A 20180-nucleotide genomic window follows, 5' to 3' on the forward strand; every position below is an offset into this window, starting at 1 on the left:
GAAACAGGTTGCACGAAAATTTTTACCCCCATCTGTTCATGTAGGCGTGTCGTCTATCATGGCCAACCATAAATGTGCAGAATATATACAAAAAAAATGACACACAAACGTTCATAAACTTGCTCATAAATGCTCACTACCGCAAACTCTCAAGTTCACACAATTACGTAAAGGTGCACACACACACACACACACACACACACACACACACACACACACACTGGATGTGCTGAAAATACAATACCTGAGGATGATATATTTGTGTAATGTGGGTTGATGTAAGAAATGATATTTACAGAGAGAACTGTTGAAGTAAGCTCAGTGTGGATCAGAGAGCCGACCAGGGTGTGCTGAAATGGTTTGGGTATATGGAGAGGATGAGCGACGAGAGACTGACAAAGAAGATCTCCGTGTTGAAAACAAAGTGGGCAGAATGGAGGGAGGGGAGGAGGGGGAATGAAGAGGAGGTGGGAGAACAAAGTAAAGGAGACTTTTGATGATCAGAATGTAAACCTTCGGGAGTTGGAGAAACGTGCCTTAGATAGAGTGTATAGCAATGATGTGGTATATGAGGAGTGACGTGTTTTTAATGTACATCAAAGGGACTTGAAACAGTCAATGAGAACGATGGAATGGTCAATGGAACCTTGAATGTGAGTGGAAAGCTCTGATTCCGGTACATTTTTACACGCCTATTGAAGGAGTGCACGTAAATATTACCATTGTTTCTTTGTTTCTAGCGCTACATCGATAAGGCGGGAGAGGTATTCAGGTTTAAGAAACATGTCATAATAACAAACATTATCAAGATAACACAACGCAAACATGGGACTGGAACACCAACGCTGTAAATATCAATCTAGCTCAGGCCATGGACATGCACACTAGCCTTGCTGCCAATCGTATCCCACTGCTTCACTGCTAATTTACGCCCCAGCCAGCCAGCGCCCCCTCCAGGTTGCCCAGTCCACCAAGCTTCTCGCTACCACTGTGGAAGATGAAGAAAGATAAACCAAGCATGTCAGCCCCCATCATCAGAGCTTCCAGTTAGCGTGTCTACGTTTTCCGTCGACTCAAGACAGTCGGACTCCCTGCACCTGAACTCGAGGAACAACTGCCCAACTTTTATCCTTCCCAGACACATCTCTGTTCCCCCTCGACCAATGTCTTCCTCCTTATCCATTACACAGTGGGGACCACTAGAGCTGTTCCCGCCTTGGCCCTCCGCCCTGTCTGACCTAGGTTGCGTTAAAGGATGTATATATATACATATATATATATATATATATATATATATATATATATATATATATATATATATATATATATATATATATATATATATATATATATATATACATATATATATACGGACTAAGTGCATATGAACGCGCACTTTCATAGATCATACAAATCTCCAACAGCCAGGATCGAACCCGGGACCCCTGTGCAACAGGGAAATGACCGGTGTAGACCCGGTTGCTCACAAACATGAGACGAAGGGTATTCGAGTACATAGTATTCGAATAGTCATTTCCCTATTAAGGGCCGATCATAGCCCAGTGGTAGCGCTCCCGCCTTTTGCACAGGGGTCCCGGGTTCGATCCTGGCTGTTGGAGGTTTGTATGTGATATATATATATAACCTTAGAGGCAAATGTTTAGAAAGATCTCCTGCGAAGCAACTAATAATATCAGATACACTAGCACTAGATTTATCACCTGTACATTAATGCAATATGCGTACAATGATACAAATAAAACACTCTAATTACACAGAGAATAGTTGACTGCACATCGTAATATCATAGAATGAAGCGTCTCCACATTCAATAGAAATTACATTAAAAAAATTATGTAAACAAGAATTGGAATTCTCGTGACCACGCCAGTAGTCACTCAGCCATTAAACATAGGGAAATGAACGAACAATTCTAAAAGACCCACACATAGCAACGAGAGATTGTCTGTGTGTGTGTGTGTATGTGTGCCCGCACATAGAAGTGAATTCGACAGCATATTTAGGATTATTAATCTTCTTTCTTCTGTTCTCTGATTTCCCTCAGTATCATTCTACCATTAGGTGGGTGCTCAAACACCAGTCGTGTGTAGCTCCTCATTTAGTACATTCAAGCTTTCGCCTACACAGAGGCATCATCAGGAATCTACATAAAAGAGAAAAACACTGCCTCATAAAACTAGGATATGACACGGAAAACGCAAACAAAACATAAAAAAAACACTCGGAAAAAATACAGCACATAGCACATAAAAGTGAGGAAAAACACTAAGAGTGAAACAAATTAACAAAATCAAGGATAGTATGAGTAACAATCGAAGCATAGAATATGGAAACAGAAATATAGCAAAACTTACAGTTGAGGAAAAACACAGGAGAGCAATATTACACGAGGCAGGAATATAAAAAATTCATCTCTAAATACACTAAGTAGGTCAAGGGAGACTATTACTACCCCACATTGTTGTGCTTGCCTACACAACCTCCCTTGCTCTTTTCCTGTGGGTGTGTTGAGCACTGGAATAAGTTACCGTCAGACGTAGTGAATGCTAAAACTATAAACACCTTCAAAAGTCGTTTAGACAAAGATCTTATAAATTCAGGTAGACTCTGATATAAATGCCAGAAATAAACTGTATAGATGACAGCGGTAACGGGGACACTAGAAGGCTAATGTGCAGCAGCGGGGAGTAGGTGATTGCTTAAAAAACAGCTGAGCGGAATTACATTTTCTTGTCAGGTTAAAATCCTGTTTTTTCTTTTCTTTTTTTTACCAGACAACCCAATTGTTGGCCAATCAGGTCTCCTGTTTTCTGTCTTTCTCATGTAAAGTTATGTAAACTCATATCTCCTTTGTCTTATCTTCTTCTGTAAGTTCTTTCATCCATTGTTCAACCTTTCTCTTTCTGCTGTACGTTACTCGTCCTTTTTCTGTCTGCATCTCTCCCTCTTTCTTTCGCCTCATCTCCTTATCCCTTCCTCGCTGTTCCCTCTTTTGCTCTTCCTCACTACACTTTCTTTCTCCTTTTTCTCGTTCTTTCTCCCTCCCTTGTTCAACCCAACCTCTTCTCCCTCGTGCTTTGTTCAGGCCCTTTCGAGCGCTTCCCTCCCTTTTAAGCCTCTCTCTCTCTCTCTCTCTCTCTCTCTCTCTCTCTCTCTCTCTCTCTCTCTCTCTCTCTCTCTCTCTCTCTCTCTCTCTCTCTCTCTCTCTCTCTCTCTCTCTCTCATTCCTTTCCCTCCTCGTTTTCTCCCCTTCCCTTGATCGCTCGACATATTAATGTCATTTTCCTGGAGGTAACTGGAAGCCATTGAAGCAAATGACTTTTCCTTTAGGGTTTCATTACATTCTTAATTTCAGTGGAGAACTGTAACTTGTTTAAGTGGGTTAATTCGATGGTTGTGACTGTTTTGAACCTTGGGTGCTTCGGCCAGCTGATTGGATGAGCTTATGGTGGATAGAACAAATGACCAGTTTTATTTTAGGGTAAAGCAGAGTGACAGTTGCTCGAGTAAGAGAGAGACAATAAACTGTTGAAGTGGTTGATTGGTTGCATGTTCGGTGCTCTGGCCAGCTTACTGGTCGAGACAATAGTGATTAGACTGCTTATCTTATATACTTTGGGGGACTTAAATGAGCTGGCCTGATGAGCTAAGGCCACTAAGGGTAGTTAACCAATTAAAGATGGTTGGATTGGTTGGTTATTTGAGTAAAAGTTGGTTGAGTGAATGGATTGGTTGAGCTTATCAGGTGACTGATGTAGCTTAAGAAAGCTCCACCATTTAACTTGTTCAGCTTAGATTTGTTAGATTAGGTAACTGGACGGGTCAAGCAAAAGATGACAAGGATGAAGTCACCTGACTGAATTGCAGACAGTTAAATCAACTGATTGGCTAACTTAGAGGTGACTGAATGAGGTCACTGGTTTAGGGATGGTTGAATTAGCTAATCTGACTGGTTAACCAAGGGATGATTGGATCTACTGATTGGTTCAGTTAGAGATAGTGCGATCATCTGATCGGCTGAGCTTCGGGTGACTGGATTAGCTGACTGGCTCAGATAGGGATATTTGGCTTAACTGACTGGATCAGATAGGGACATTTGGCTTAACTAACTGGCTTAGCTACGAATGACTGGATCGGTTGACTGGCTGAGTGAGGGATGATTGGATGAGATGACTGGCCGAGCTATGGATGATCCAATCAGCTGATTGGCTGAGCTAGAAATGATTAGATCAACTGTTTGGTTGACCTTTGTAATATTTGGATGAGCTGATTGGCTGAAATGGGGATGGGCGAAACATCTGAGTCGTTAAACCAAGGATACAGTATTCAATCTAAAAACAAAAGATAGTGTGATGGCTTCTCGTATAAGTACCAGACTCTGTGTAACAACAAAATCACGAACACGATAGAACACGTACATTGGTGAAAAAAAAGGAGATCCATATCATTAACAGCAAAGCAGAATGATATCGCTAGCTCACGACCAACAAGTCATAGAACAAGAATCTTGAAAAGAGAAATCCTACAGAGGTGGTGGCACTTGGCAACACCCTCCTGTCTACAGAAGATATATAAACAAAGATTTGTATCACCGAATTATATATGACTGGACGCTAGATGGCCTTGACTCTTGACATATCATCTGTAGTTACTTCTATTTTCTAAGTTACACGTATTAGTATTATATAAGTTTTTTTTTTTTTTCTCTTTAGGCCACTAGTTGTTCGACCATTCAGGTGGGAGCTACGAGTCAGATGGAAGCGGGTGTGTTCACCTTGCATATCTTGAAAAGGTCGGACAGTTAATGTCATGTCTCGAATGATCATGGTGGAGAGAGTAACGCTCCTGCCCCAAGAGACAGACACTGAACTACAGATTGGCTGCAATGTAGTTGTGGACATTTGTATTGCCATAAGTTCACTGTGGGTACAACTGTATCTCATTAGTATATGTTTCGTTCTCTTCTTTAAGCGTCTTTCAACATATTACGTTCGCTTCTTCAAGTGTCTCTCCTCAACATATTACGTTCGCTTCTTCAAGCGTCTCTCCTCAACATATTACGTTCGCTCCTTCAAGCGTTTCTCCTCAACATAATACGTTCGCTTCTTCAAGCGTTTCTCCTCAGCATAATACGTTCGCTTCTTCAAGCGTCTCTCCTCAACATATTACGTTCGCTTCTTCAAGGGTTTCTCCTCAACATAATACGTTCGCTTCTTCAAGCGTCTCTTCTCAACATATTACATACATCCTTCAAACGTCTCTTCGCAAGAGATAAGCATCGTTCGCTCCGACAGTTAAAACAGCACAATTTGAGAATGTTCAGTAATTAGATATAGCCCGAGAGATCACATCCTGATATGTTAAGTAACTGATTAACAAACAATGGGTCACTGGACCAACCATCGCGATGAAAAGATTCTTTCATTATCATTTTAGGTCTAATTCTTAAGTCTGACAAAGCTCAAAATAGAGTTACCCTAAGAGAGAATCAATGCCCGTAATGCTTCCTCATAGATGGGCCACATACATAGTAACAGTGTATGTGGTCTTAGTATTATTTGAGGAACCTAGAGGTGTAAAATACGTTTCAGTTGATGGGAACAACTTGACATTGACGGCCTTGAAGCACAACCAACCAACCAGCTAAACATCCAACTAACCAACCGACCAACCAACTAACTAACCAACTAGCTAACTAACCAACTAACCAACCGTCAAATATGTGCCTAATGAACATTTACCTAACACCTACACCTTAACATTCTAAGTAACTCCAAGATATGGTTAGAGTGAAGGGCTTCATCTAAGCGTTAGAATGTACTCGACCCAATAATATCTTCCCAAGTTTTTAACAGTGTCTTCCTGGCAACCCAAATAGGTGCCACCAGTAATAAATCATGAGCATACTCAAACACACACGTTCGTGGCAAACACGATTATCCCCCAATAAAAGCTCTTTGTTTTACCTCATTGCCTACAGAAAAAAAGAACTCAGAACGTTAGGTAACCTCAGTCAAACGCTACCAGAACCTTTTCTAAAAGGATGAGAAGCGAATTGTTCTCTCACAGGGTAAACCCTACACTTAATTAATTCACTGGATAGTCTGGTCTGTTGATACTTATGAAAGGGTCTAGTGTGTAGATATTTATAAAGTGCTATGAAATCTTAAAGAAACAAACATGATACAGCTACCGTGGTAATTATAAATCCGACTTGCTTACAAGAACTGCGAAGCGTTGTCAAGAGAGCGTAATTGTAAGCAAACAGAAGATCCTTTCGGAGGAACTGTGATTTGATTATCCGTAGACAGCTGAGGTTGACAAGAATGTCTAGTTGTCCCTGAGAGCTATGAGTAATAATGAAGTGTTTCTCATCGTTGGATACAGAACCTGAGGAGATTCAAATACATACATAAACACTGACTTTAGAAATACCTGATGAGATTTTGTAGTGACCTAGCGATATTGTAACTTCAACTCAGTTGTTGTGGCTAACGTGTGACCTAGCGATATTGTAACTTCAACTCAGTTGTTGTGGCTAACCAAACCCCGACCAACATTAACCTTACCCTTAATTAACTAAACTAACCAGAACTTTAACCTAATTCAACCTAACTCAGCCAAACTCTTACCCAATCTAACCAAAACCCAGCCTAACTTACGCTAGCTCAAATCATAGATTTCCGATACTGTGTTAAGTCAACCACTTCACATCTTAAGATACATCGATACACCTACCTTAGCAACTATATCTTCCGTTCATTCATTCATTCGACTCAGCTTTAATGAATTCATACATCTGTCACTGCTCACTGATTCAACTGTTCATTTTTACATTCAGCTATCTATTTTTCATCTGCCAAAGGCGGATTTTACTCTAGAGGGAACGAAAGTAAGTGTCTGCAGAAACAGTATCGACATAACAGTTAATTCCATGAGACATCGTGGATCGACATAACAGTTAATTCAATGAGACATCAAAGCGTTTCAAATGCCTTAAGTACCGTGAAGACAAGTGCTGTATAATGCATAATACACTTCCCAGAAGACTGTAAAAAATCAGCGCGAAATACACCAATCTTTTACATTACTGACCCATTCGCTGTCCATGGCCGTAATCTTTACGGCTTTTTTTACACACCCTGACGTAGTCATCCTGGACATTCTTACTGCGTGGAGAGCTGGAAAATGCTCTCTCTCTCTCTCTCTCTCTCTCTCTCTCTCTCTCTCTCTCTCTCTCTCTCTCTCTCTCTCTCTCTCTCTCTCTCTCCACACACACACACACACACACACACAGGTTGACAACATGATAACATCAGTAGGACGTGCTGCCTGTATAACTCAAAGATAACAAAAAAAAAAGGGGCGCCCCTTTGGGGGCAACGTGCTTCTTGCTCGTTATCACTTGATATTAAAGGAAATGAAAACAGATTCGTCTCTCATGTCTGTGGCAAATTCATTCCAAGGTTTTGATGCGCATCCTGGAGGACGAAACTTAGTCTGGACGCTCAATAACACATGTCAGACAGTTTATTGATAGGTATATCGACCAACTCGTAAATCTGGCTTAAAGTGAGTGGGTGTTCTGTGAACGCTGGTATAGTGAGGGTAGGGAAACAGATTTCTGTCGGTGCCTGTGAGTGCACACACACACACACACGCACACACACACACACACACACACACACACACACACACACACACACACACACACACACACACACACACACACCTGACTTAAACTGGTGTGTGTATGTGTATGTGTGTGTGTGTATATGTGTGTGTGTGTGTGTGTGTGTGTGTGTGTGTGTGTGTGTGTGTGTGTGCGTGAGTGTGTGTGTGTGTGTGTGTGTGTGTGTGTGTGTGTGTGTGTGTGTGTGTGTGTGTGTGTGTGTGTGTGTGTGTGTGTGTACATACATAGGAATAAAGACATGATGCTTTTTATACAAGGTTACAGGCAACACGAGTGTAAAACTCTCTGTCCGTAACACATAGATAGTAAAGAGATACTGAACACCAAGGAGAGAGAGAGAGAGAGAGAGAGAGAGAGAGAGAGAGAGAGAGAGAGAGAGAGAGAGAGAGAGAGAGAGAGAGAGAGGCAGACAGACAGACAGACATACAGACAGACGGACGGACTGACAGACAGACAGACATACAGACAGAAGGACGGACTGACAGACAGACAGAGAGACAGACAGACAGACAAAGGACAATGAAGTACTGTCTCTTTCTTCATAGATCTTTTCAGCTGATAACCTAACCCGAATCAGTGTCAGAACGATCAATTCGAACCTGCCCAGTTGGATGGGCAGCATCATTACAGGGTTGTGTACAACCTAACCCATCACCAGACGTGTCTGTATGATCGTGCACCAATGATCCCACGAGAGACCACAAACTCTAAGATTACTCCACCATCCAGCCAGCGCTTCGGCAGTCCGAGGACAACACTGGGTGAAGGGGAGAAAAAAGAAGTTGTGACATAATCATAAAGACGAGGGTTTGAAGCCCTTACGGCTGAGTACATTTCCTTAATGTCCTTACTGTGCAGCATTGTGGATCCCATTACCGTGATTGATTCTCTCTCTGTCCAGGTTTTTGGACTCTTGAATTCCTTGACCTGAGCATCATCATCAAGCGAAATGTTTGGGTTTAGCAACCTCCCCTTAAACTTAAAAGCACGAACTTCGACGTTGATGGTGTTGCTAGGACGATTTATATGTGGAATCATGAATATAGCTGCACCACACAATGTTTATATGTGGTATCAGGGGTACAGCTGCACCACACGATGTTTATATGGGGTATCAGGGGTACAGCTGCACCACGCGATGTTTGTATGTGGGGGGATCATGAGCACAGCTTCGCGTCATGGTGTTTACATGTGGAGTCATGAGTACAGCTGCACGCCACAATGCTTATATATGGAATCAGGGGTACAGTTGCACCACACAATGTTTATATGTGGAATCATGAGCACAGCTGCACCACACAATATTTTCCTGTAACGGAAGAGGCCATAGTGAGCCACCAACAAAACTTTTCGTCAACCTGGAACCTCAGAGACCAACATGGTTACGTTGGGTGGCAAAGATCCACATGACGTTTTCTTCGTATCTGTAACAATGATCGATCGTTGTGCTCCTACGTAGATATACATATACCTCGCCTCCCTCCAGTTTTCTACCGTCATCTCCTGACGCAGCCCTGCTCTCCTGTGGCAGTGGCGAGGGCTCAGGTTTTGTGAGGGATGTTGGTGAGTTGGCAGATACTGGTTGACTTTAGTTTGTGGCTGGGTCAGCTGGTAGATGGGGAGGTGGATTCTAGGGAGAGTCATAGTTAAGGTAAGGCCTCCGAGACTGGACCCTTTGAGAGGCTAACTGACTTATAGGACGAGACGAACTTAACCTGCCACTTTGCAAGTCAGCGCGAGGGAGGGACTTGGCGTCAGAAAGGAATCCAAAGACAAATGGAGTTACCAAGAGAGACTTTGACCTGCAGGGAAGTGGAGGGAGATACTACCCACGACCTGTCCACGAGATGGAGTAGCTACAGTCATCTCTCTACAATTGGGAGATAGATGGACACCCATTACGCTGTTGTCTCTCATCATCGGAACACATGAACTGTACGAATACTGTGGAACCTCGTGGCGCTGTTCTAGGAGAGATGCTAAATGCACCGCGTCAAGAACTTACCTCACTGTTATGAGAGCTGTGGACAGCAAAAACTTACCATCTATGCAATACACTGACGTCTCTAAACCTGACACCTTTGTGTGGTCTTAAACATACTAGCTGAAAAAGAAAAAATAGAATTTACAGTTGTGCTATTAAGCGATGCTCTCGGCATCTCAGTGAATGTCTTCTACAGAACACACCTGTGAGTTTGTCGCAATGACCACATCACATCATCTCTTCTCTGAGAGATATAACTTAATCAGGATCATGATGATGCTTTCCATATACCTAAGCAAATACTTTCCTAACATTACATAGATGTCAGTATCTTTCTTGCATGTAATTCAACGTATCTAAATCAATTATCAGCCTCACTTATTCAGAGTCGAGGCATCGAGGTTAGGCAGACTTGTTCTTCTGGTTGTTCTACCGAGACCAACAACATGCAAGCTATGTTGTCCATCATGGTAGTAGTCAGAAGACCTACACACACTCCATCCCTTCACTAGGTTGGAATCCTCACACACACACTCACACAGTGTGGTCACCAGGGAAGTCTGTGTCGCCTGGTGACTCGGTTCATATCAGGCATAGCCTCTCTTCACCGAGATCCTGGAATAGAATTCTGGGAACGCCATTGATAAGAAAAAAAAAAAGGTTCATTTAAACCATTCTTTTGTAATCACCTTATCCCAATATTGCCGAGGAGATTCACTACAGGGTTAGTATTAACAAGTCACTCATGTCAGACGAGTGGGAGAGTGGTTCAATTTTTTTCCCATTCGTTCAATCAGACTCAAATGAACGAAGAACGAAAAGAAAAAAAAAAGAAAAGAACACTAAACAGTTCAAGTCACAACGGCCATGAGCGTCAGAGTGTGAAGGTTGGAAAATCAGGAAAACTTGTGAAAATGAAATTACGTAGATCAAAATTTATGAAGAGAAAGAAAATTAATCGAATGTAATTTAGAGTGAAGTTAAATTAATCGAATGTAATTTAGTGTGAAGTTAAGTCTTTGTCAGGTTTAGAAATTGTTACCATTTGCCTGAAAAATGAGCGAAAAATGTTTAAGTTCTTTAACAAAATGTAACAATATTCCCGGCACAATCTACTTAAGTGACTGTATTTGTTCAATAAAGAATGTATATATGAACATGTATATATATATATATATATATATATATATATATATATATATATATATATATATATATATATATATATATATATATATATATATATATATATATATATATATATATATATATATATATATATATATATATATATATATATATATATATATATATATATATATATATATATATATATATATATATATATATATATATATATATATATATATATATATATATATATATAGAATGTGTGTAAATATACACTTGCCTTTTTCTGCCATCAATGTCTTTGAATTATCAACCAGTTTCTTATCGATCAATGAATCTGCAAAAAGAAAGGCTATATTTTTAGGTTCCTCTCAATCTTTCAGTGTGGCAAATTTCACTGATAATATCGTTGCTTCCTTGAAAAGACATTTCGGTGGCAATCAGTCACGCAATATCTGATGCCTCGTTACCCACTAGACAAGTGGGAGGGCCTATGCAAGATCTCTCAATCATTACCCACACAGTTTGTGACAATATTTTCTTTTTCCGTTTTTTTGTCAGCATTTTTCTATGCGTTTTGCCTCTTATCTCACTCACTTCCTTTTCTTAGAGCTGACGTCATTTCCCACGCAGATATCTCTCCTCCCTCCTCTTTGCTTCCTCACGGCACTCATTCTTCCTCATACCTAACATCCATCTTTCACAACTTCTCTCTAATACATCTTCGTTCCGTTTTAATTCCACCGTTCATTTCTGCAACCATCTTCTATACATCTTCCTGCATTCTCACTTCCATCTATCATATATCCTTCTTCATTCTTATTTCCATCGCTCTCATGATTCTACCTCATTCTTCTCTAGGTCTTGTGTACATCCTCCACCATTCTAACGTCCTTCGCATCATACATTCTTGACTCTTACTTCCCCTCTTGCGTACACCTGTCATTTTCGTCTCACATGCACCAGCCTTCATACTTACAATAGTTTTTTACTCACAACTCCCTTACATCCTATTTCATTCATACATTCTTTTCTCATACATGTTCTCTCATACTTGTCTCTTCATATGCTCCCTCATTACTGAATCAATATTACCCATATCCTCCCTCATATTTTCTACCCACACATGCTCATATTCCCTCATGTTTGCTTCCTATGAACACAAATGTAGGCTCCAGGAGCTCCCTCTCATGGCACTTATATTTCATAAAGAAAATGACATTTCTATTGCATACAATCTTCCCTCATGCTCACTACATTTTCACCCATACCTCATGCTTACCTCGTCTCATACTTTTTCTCCCACATACTACCACTGTTCTTACACTTATCCTCCTTTACACTTCTTCCTCCTCTCATATACACTTTCTCTTCTGGTCATTTCTAACACCACCACTGGAGAGTATTATCCAATCCTTCCACACGTATGTTTGTGTGTGTTCCTGACTATCCCTGGCTTATGTCTAATGTTCGTTACTGGATATACGTATATGTCTCTAGATGTTCGTATGTTCCTGGATATCTTGGGCAACTGTGCTGGAAGGCCACGGAGCTGGAATCCGTCCTGTGCACGTCAAATAGATATCATGATAACTAGAATATGATAAGCAGAGCATCACACGCAATATAGTGGTACTGAAGAACAAATGGAATTTTGGATTTCTCGTAAATCTTTGGATCTTTAATCTATTTTGGTTCCTAAAGTCATAAAGATATTTCGGAGCTTATCTTTTTAAGGTAGTGACTTATCGTCATCATTTTTTGCTGATACATTATCTATGGATCTCAGAGAATGAGAGCTTTGCCGAACGATCAAAGAATATATCAGAAAACTCAAGTACTCTCACAAATCATCATTACCACGACACTCATCCCAGTGACCCTTTAAGTACTGAAATTGAAAATGGTTTCAGTATCGACGTGAAAATGTCGAGAATGTAGCTAACATTCCTCACACCCAAAATATCCTGATGTAATCCCGAAGTCCACAAAAAGACGAAGGAAAAAAAAAAAAGATGACTCCCCCTTTTGCTCAGAGGGTCTCGAAGTCCTATCCATGTTGATAGTGAGCCTGGAAGTTGAAATTCAGAGCCACCAAGTACGAAAGTTGACACTTTGTGGGCCAGGTCTCGATGGACCTCACCGGATATCAGGTCACAGATGCAGACAAACGTATGCAAAGAAGTCTTATATGTTGCAGTAAAGGAGTGAGTGAAGGTCAGACGAGAGAGAGGGGGAGATATTTACCTTGATAATCCCATGCGAATAAGATTTTTTTTTCTTGGCTAGATTACTCTGTACTTCAGTTCTTCCTTGTAAGATATCACACGTAGTCATAAAAGAGAATCTTACATCGACCAGTGAGTCTTCAATGCGTGCAAATTCTGCCTCCAGAGGAGTCCTGGCCGCATCATCCTATGCCACACATATCTCGACTCACGTACAATATTAATCCACAGAGAGAGGGGGAAAAAATCCAGCAGTATTGAGAATGTCACTGTATCGATTTCATTCGGTTTCATTCCAGTGGTCTTATTGAACTGACGGGCTTCCTTAGTGAATTTTGCCAACATTCTTTCACGTCTTTCAGTTTCTTTGTGACCAGATAGCCTTTCTTTCATACACATCTATTTACTGTTCTATGGACGTCTAAAACACACCTGGTAATTCAGTGTTGAGTACATCCACTTCCGTGTTACATAAACGGAAAACGGGAAGTCTCGATTTCAAAAAACTGAAATTTCGAAAGATACTTAAAAAAGATTTTCCTCACTGCAGACTGCAATCCTCTTCCTTATTCCAGAATTATTACATTCCAAATACGGTTTATACTGCTGAACTTATTGTCATCGTGTAATATATATATATATATATATATATATATTCATAAACATCAATCTCGAGTCGGAAACAAGAACCTCTTCCAATTTACGGATCATTTCTTTTTTTTTTTTGATAAATCTAAAAGAATCTAAATATCATAAAAGATGCAGAATGAGATGTTTAACGACCTCTCTCTCATATTCGTTAAACTGTTTCGAGCAAAGCATAAGAAATGAAATGCTTCAAAATATCTTCACAAGAAAAAAGAAAAAAACGTTGTTGGGTTGAGATTACCTTCCTTATGAATATTTGTGAGGGAGAAAGAATTTTATAGACAGTCTTTTTTTTTTCCAGATGTTATAACCCACATTAATACGTAGGTCAGAAAACATTATGGATGTCTCATTACTTTTCATTTATCATCTCCGATATACAGAAATAGAGACTGAAATAGACTGAACAAAGACTATATATATTACATCCAGATATAATATTCCTCATGACCTTGATCAAAGAAAACAGGTGATTATCCTAAGGAAGAGGAGATTGCAGACGACAAGAAGGAGAACACATCACTTGAGACCAACTGTGTAAACACGTCAGGAATTGAAAACTACCATGCCTGTATCTCCTGCAGGGAGTTGCCATCTTTCTCTAATTTTCATCATTTCTTCACTAATTACGTGATCGAAGTCGATCATAACGTTATCAATCCTTCCGAGTTGCAGTATCGTATTCCTCCCTCGGACTACTATGTGTGTGTGTGTGTGTGTGTGTGTGTGTGTGTGTGTGTGTGTGAAATTCTTATCGTCTACTGACCCCAGTACGCTCAGTGATGTGCTGATACAGGCTCACTGTATTTTGTGAAAGCTTGATACGAATACATGTGCCCACAGTTCTCCTCCTCCTCCTCCTCCTCCTCCTACCCTTACAGCTTGAATCCAATTTTTCTCAACCGATTTCAATTTGAAGGAATCCTCCATTACGTCAGCTTATTTGTCTCCAAAAGTCTTGTCTCGTTGCCTCCTGGATCATCTTCAGCGCGCCTTCATTATTTTCACCAAACGTCTGTTCGAATCATCAGCTCACTAAGTCAGGATATCGGTTGTTGAAATACTTATGCATTTATGTTCCTGCTTTTGTTTTTTTCCTATATTATGGTGTCTCAAATGAGCTACTCTCCGCCTGTAGCTCCTATAGATTGTCTTATAATTCTCTTATACTTTAGTCGTTTATTCTGAAAGTCGATCCTCTTTGGACTTGATGTGGTTGTCGTTCAGTCCAACTCATTATAATAAGTCTACAGCTCTCCACTCCTGGTACACAAGTCAACTACATGAAACGTTCATGATATTTTATCATTTTGAATATAATACGTATTCCAATCTTCCACTCGATGGGATCCAGTGGTCTGTTGCAGCTTGAATTCCTTCATATGTGTTACATTCATTTGTATTCCTCTGTTAACAACCTGCTGAGTCCCACTTCCATCTACTTCACAACTTCTTGTTTACAAAAACCTGTGTCCTTTTCGTCCTCATAAGGTCTTCGTCAATGACAAAGAACCTAATCATCTTGTTATCTCAGTCCCCAAACATTTCCTTGGTAACATGAACATAATAGAAATAATTTCTCTTTTGAGTTATATCTGATATTTCTTTAGTCCTCAACTCTAACGATTTGGAATATCACTGACTGAATAGTTTAATTCAGTTATTCTCTTAACATCACACATAAGATCAATTCGAAGCTCCATTGTCTTTTAGCTTAGCCCAGAAGCCTCCATTCTGCCACAATTTATGTGTCAGCTCGATACGATTATCCTCAGAGATGCTCTTCAGTTTCCCACCACTCGGTCCCCACCCACACCTTCACTACAGTTCTGTGACACAAGCACTCTCGCCGAGCCTGCGTACTGCTGTGCCTCTGAGGAGACATAAAGTGATCCATGTTGTTGCTGTGATCCCAAACAAACAAATACCGTCAAAGGTTAGCTTATCCCCCCTCATTTCTCTTTCATTCTCCGTATATGTATATCTTGATTCTAGTTAACCCAAAGACACTTGTCTGTGACAGCCTTCATTTCCAAACGAGAGAGAGAGAGAGAGAGAGACATAAAAAAACTCAAATTTCTTTGGAAATTCCCGTGAACTGGACACTTTCCTGTGTAATTCAGTCACCAATATATATATGTATATATATATATATATATATATATATATATATATATATATATATATATATATATATATATATATATATATATATATATGTATATATATATATATATATCCTTTTTATTCATGGAAAGGATTCTGGCTTAATGACTTCTTCCTGCTGACAGCCGTTAAATCTACATACACAAAGGAGAACTCGTTCACTGTGGCCACCTGCCTGTATAAAGTATCAGTAATCAAATATGTACTGAAGGGGCTCCTCCCCATCACCAAGACGCGTCGACCAGTGAGGCCATAACTCTGTCTGCACCCAAGTAAGATAAGGGCCACCTCCACCACCTCCCTCAGATTATACTGATCTGTGTGTGTGTGTGTGTGTGTGTCTGTCTGTCTGTCTCTTTATCTATGTGTTGTGTGTGTATGTGTGTGTGTGTGTGTGTGTGTGTCTGTCTGTCTGTCTCTTTATCTATGTGTTGTGTGTGTATGTGTGTGTGTGTGTGTGTGTGTGTCACTGTTTTTATCCATACAAGCAACAGTTGTGACCTACTCTAAGCCTTTTTCCTCCACAGCAAAAGCTTTGGGCGACTTATCATATTCTCCCCACTCTTTTTTTTTTTCTTTCCTCTCTCACCGTAAATAAAAAAAACGCCTCCCCCCCTCCTCGGCCAGAGGCTCAAGGTCCTGCTCTGAAAAATGGAGCAGGATGAACAGCGAAGCCCATTTGTTCTGATGGAACTTTTCCATTAAAATTCGCATAATTTAAGAGACTTAATATGACAAATTTGGGGGTCTCAGAGCGGCACAATGAGACTTTATTAGGCCTGTGGAGTAAAGAACTCTTGGCTTGGCCGCCCATAATTCATAATGAATCTGAAATGGAAAATATTGCTTATACAAATGACGTAAGTTTTTTTTCTTTTTTTACGTATGTGGCCCAACTTTTTGATTCATACATTTTATTTCCCTGCCAAGATAAAGCTTAGTGATTCCCACTACGTAGACAGTACGCGTATGCAAGACTAATGTTTAGAATGGAGCTGATGTCAGAGATATTCGAAATTCCAAAGAAGTGAATATCCTTATTGCTGAATCGAGATACAGGGAAGCGAGTCTAGTGTAGGATATAAATGAGAGGACTGTCAAGCCTTGTGCTTGATTAAGTTTTCTAAATCCAAAGAGAACTGTAGACTCATCCAGTCAGCGTAGATCCAGTCAGCGTCTGTCCTACTGTACTGTACAAGAATGTACATCACTGGATATTTTCTATAATGAGAATGTCTAAGACACGTACTTGTTCCATCCACGTATGGCTTCTTCCATCTCAAACACCTGTCATGTCTTGATTTCCAGACACCCCCTGGTGTTTCGCTCCCCCAAACACTTGTGGAGACTCGTTACCCAAACACCTGCAATGTCTTGCTTCCCAAACCAGTACGTTCTGAACACCTCACTCGCTTGAAAAGAAAATACACGTAACATCATACTTGTTAAACATCTGCGATGCTTTTCTGCTAAAAGACGTATGGTTCTCCCTTACAAAACACCTGTCGAGGCCTCGTTACTCCCTTTCCCCTTCGTCAAATGTCTATTGTTCCTCTGTCCTCAAACACCCGCACAACGCCCCTCTTCTCCAACTCCCACGGCGCCTCTCTCACCAAGACGAACACTTACAGAACCAACCATCTCATGTATGCCTCTCCCACCACTCTCACCTGGATTTCCTCGGAAGTCTCTCTCTCTCTCTCTCTCTCTCTCTCTCTCTCTCTCTCTCTCTCTCTCTCTCTCTCTCTCTCTCTCTCTCTCTCCGTTATTTTTCCCCCCCGTGCATCGCGCAGTCCCGCCATTCAGCGCTGTAGCTGAATATCCACAGGATATTCAAGAACCATTTGGTCATCACTCTTATGGACGATTACTGGTTATCTCTTGGAGGACTATTATTGCTCTTGGATGACTGTGGGGCACAAGACGAATAATAAGCTCCGCCGACACGTCCGTGAATCCACGACTCCCGGCGGCTTATCTCACGGCGTCCGTTACGGCGTCGTCTTCTGCGAACACCATAATAATAAGACCTACGTTGCTCACATCACACCACCGCCCCACACTTGCCCTGGACTGCAGAGGAGAAGTACAAAGGGAAAGTTGTAAGAAAGCAAGCGCCTCCCTCTCCCTACCCCCCGATATTGCATTAAAGAAGAGCTTGTCAATATTGGAAAACCGATAATAAGGAACTTTAACCCATGAATCAAACTTTTGAGGAGTTGCCTCGTTTTTCATAGCTTTTTAGACATGTTTTAACACGAACTCCGTTTTCTTTTTAGAGGGGGGGGGGGGAGGAGAGAGGGGGAACTTGGCCAAGATGATGAAGGGGAACCCAAGTCAGTGTTCGATTCCATGCAAGCATTTTGGAAATGTGGTCACGCTGCATCCTGGAATATTCTCGAGAATCAAATCATGAGGTTTATATATGATTAACTACGTCATAATGGGCGTAAGATATGATGAATCTGAGATTAAACAACGCTGACAAAGAATTTCTAATTATCATTATCATGAGATAAAAAGAATAATGAATATTCACATGGGACAGATAGAGCCAACGGCGGTAGCTGGAACGCATAATCTATCTAAGAAAAAAATATAAACGAAGACGGTAAAATACGGTGTTGGATTCGCTACGGCAAACAAAAACACAGACTTGTCTTTGGAAAAGGATAAGACTCATGGAGGATTACATGTAATTCTAATCTTACGTGTTTGGTTCTTATAGTGTGCGGTACACACCCATCTTGAACGAAGGAGAATTACCTAAACACGAATATATACGATGGTATAAAGCTTTCAAAATTCACGCACAAGTTATGGATTAGTTCAGATGTAGGATGTGCGTGTTGTCCCCCCTTCAAGACAGTAGAACTGCTGTGGTACTGGAGTGGTGGCGTTTTGTAGCTACGTTGGGGTAAATGAAGTGCTCACTACTGAAGTCAGTGTGGAGAGTGGAGTAAAACAGGATGGTGTGCTGTCACCAATGGTCTTCCATGTCTCTATCAACCACAGGATAAGAAGAGCACAATGGAGAGTTTGGAAAGGGCCAAGGTCTTTGTGGACCTTGATCTTCGGCTGATAATGATGTGGTATTGTCGGTGTTGCTTGGAATGGTGAGGAGGAGGAGGAGGGAGACAGATGAAATTCGATACTTCAGGATAAACATCAGAATAAAGTAAGGCAACGGTAAATACGAGAAATGATAAGAGTTCAACTTGGATGTGATGATGTTAAGAAAAGAAAAAGTGAAGCTAATGGAGAAGTTTGTTTCTCTGTGGAGTGTAATTGCAATTAATGGGAAACAGTATGAAGACGTTGCACAGGAAGAAGACAAGCCTTGTAAGGACATAGGAACGAGCTGCTTCTGGCTACGAACTCATGGGTACAGACGGGAGTGAGTTTTGCAACAAGAGATGAGAACATCTAGGGCGGTAATTGTGACAGTACTGCTTCAGGGAGTATAGATATAGTCGCAATAGCCACTTGGTAAAAAGAAAAAGACTGGACGCCTTTGATATGAAACTTGTGAAAGATATCAAATACTATACCGGATGATTGAGTAAGGATTCGAAAACTGTTTCGGTATATAGGAAGGATGGGAAGAGGACACAGTGGAATGTTGCTGAGAGCAAAGATACATGGCAAGAGGATACTGGTCTGTCCAGGAACATGAAGGTTCGCGCGTTGTGGTCAGGTGCCTGAGCGTGGGAGGAACGAGGGAAGAACGAAAGGGAATGAGAATGGTGGTCTTTCCAGACACATTACCGGCTATATATACATATATATATATATATATATATATATATATATATATATATATATATATATATATATATATATATATATATATATATATATATATATATATATATATATATATATATACTGAAATCCTTTAAAAAGTTAGAATATTTATTAATCGCATTGTCCGCATAATAATTACGTTTATAACAATGGGAATGCTATTTGCATACTGGGATTTTATAAAGATCACAACGCTAATGACGTATGGATGACCGAGATAATCAGTGACTTTTATCAGATGTTGATTATATTAATTACGAATAGACCATCCGCTGATTTGTCTCTGCTCCACACATTTTTCTCTCTCTCTCTCTCTCTCTCTCTCTCTCTCTCTCTCTCTCTCTCTCTCTCTCTCTCTCTCTCTCTCTCTCTCTCTCTCTCTCTCGCCATAAAGGTATCATTCAGGACCGCTGTTCCCAAGAACTGTGAGTCTGTGTCTCCACTCTTAAAAAACTGGGTCTCGTAACCCACACCTGGCTCTGTCTTCCCATAGTTTGTGTGT

The sequence above is a fragment of the Panulirus ornatus genome, chromosome 2, assembly GCF_036320965.1.
Source record: "Panulirus ornatus isolate Po-2019 chromosome 2, ASM3632096v1, whole genome shotgun sequence".
Lineage (NCBI taxonomy): Eukaryota > Metazoa > Arthropoda > Malacostraca > Decapoda > Palinuridae > Panulirus > Panulirus ornatus.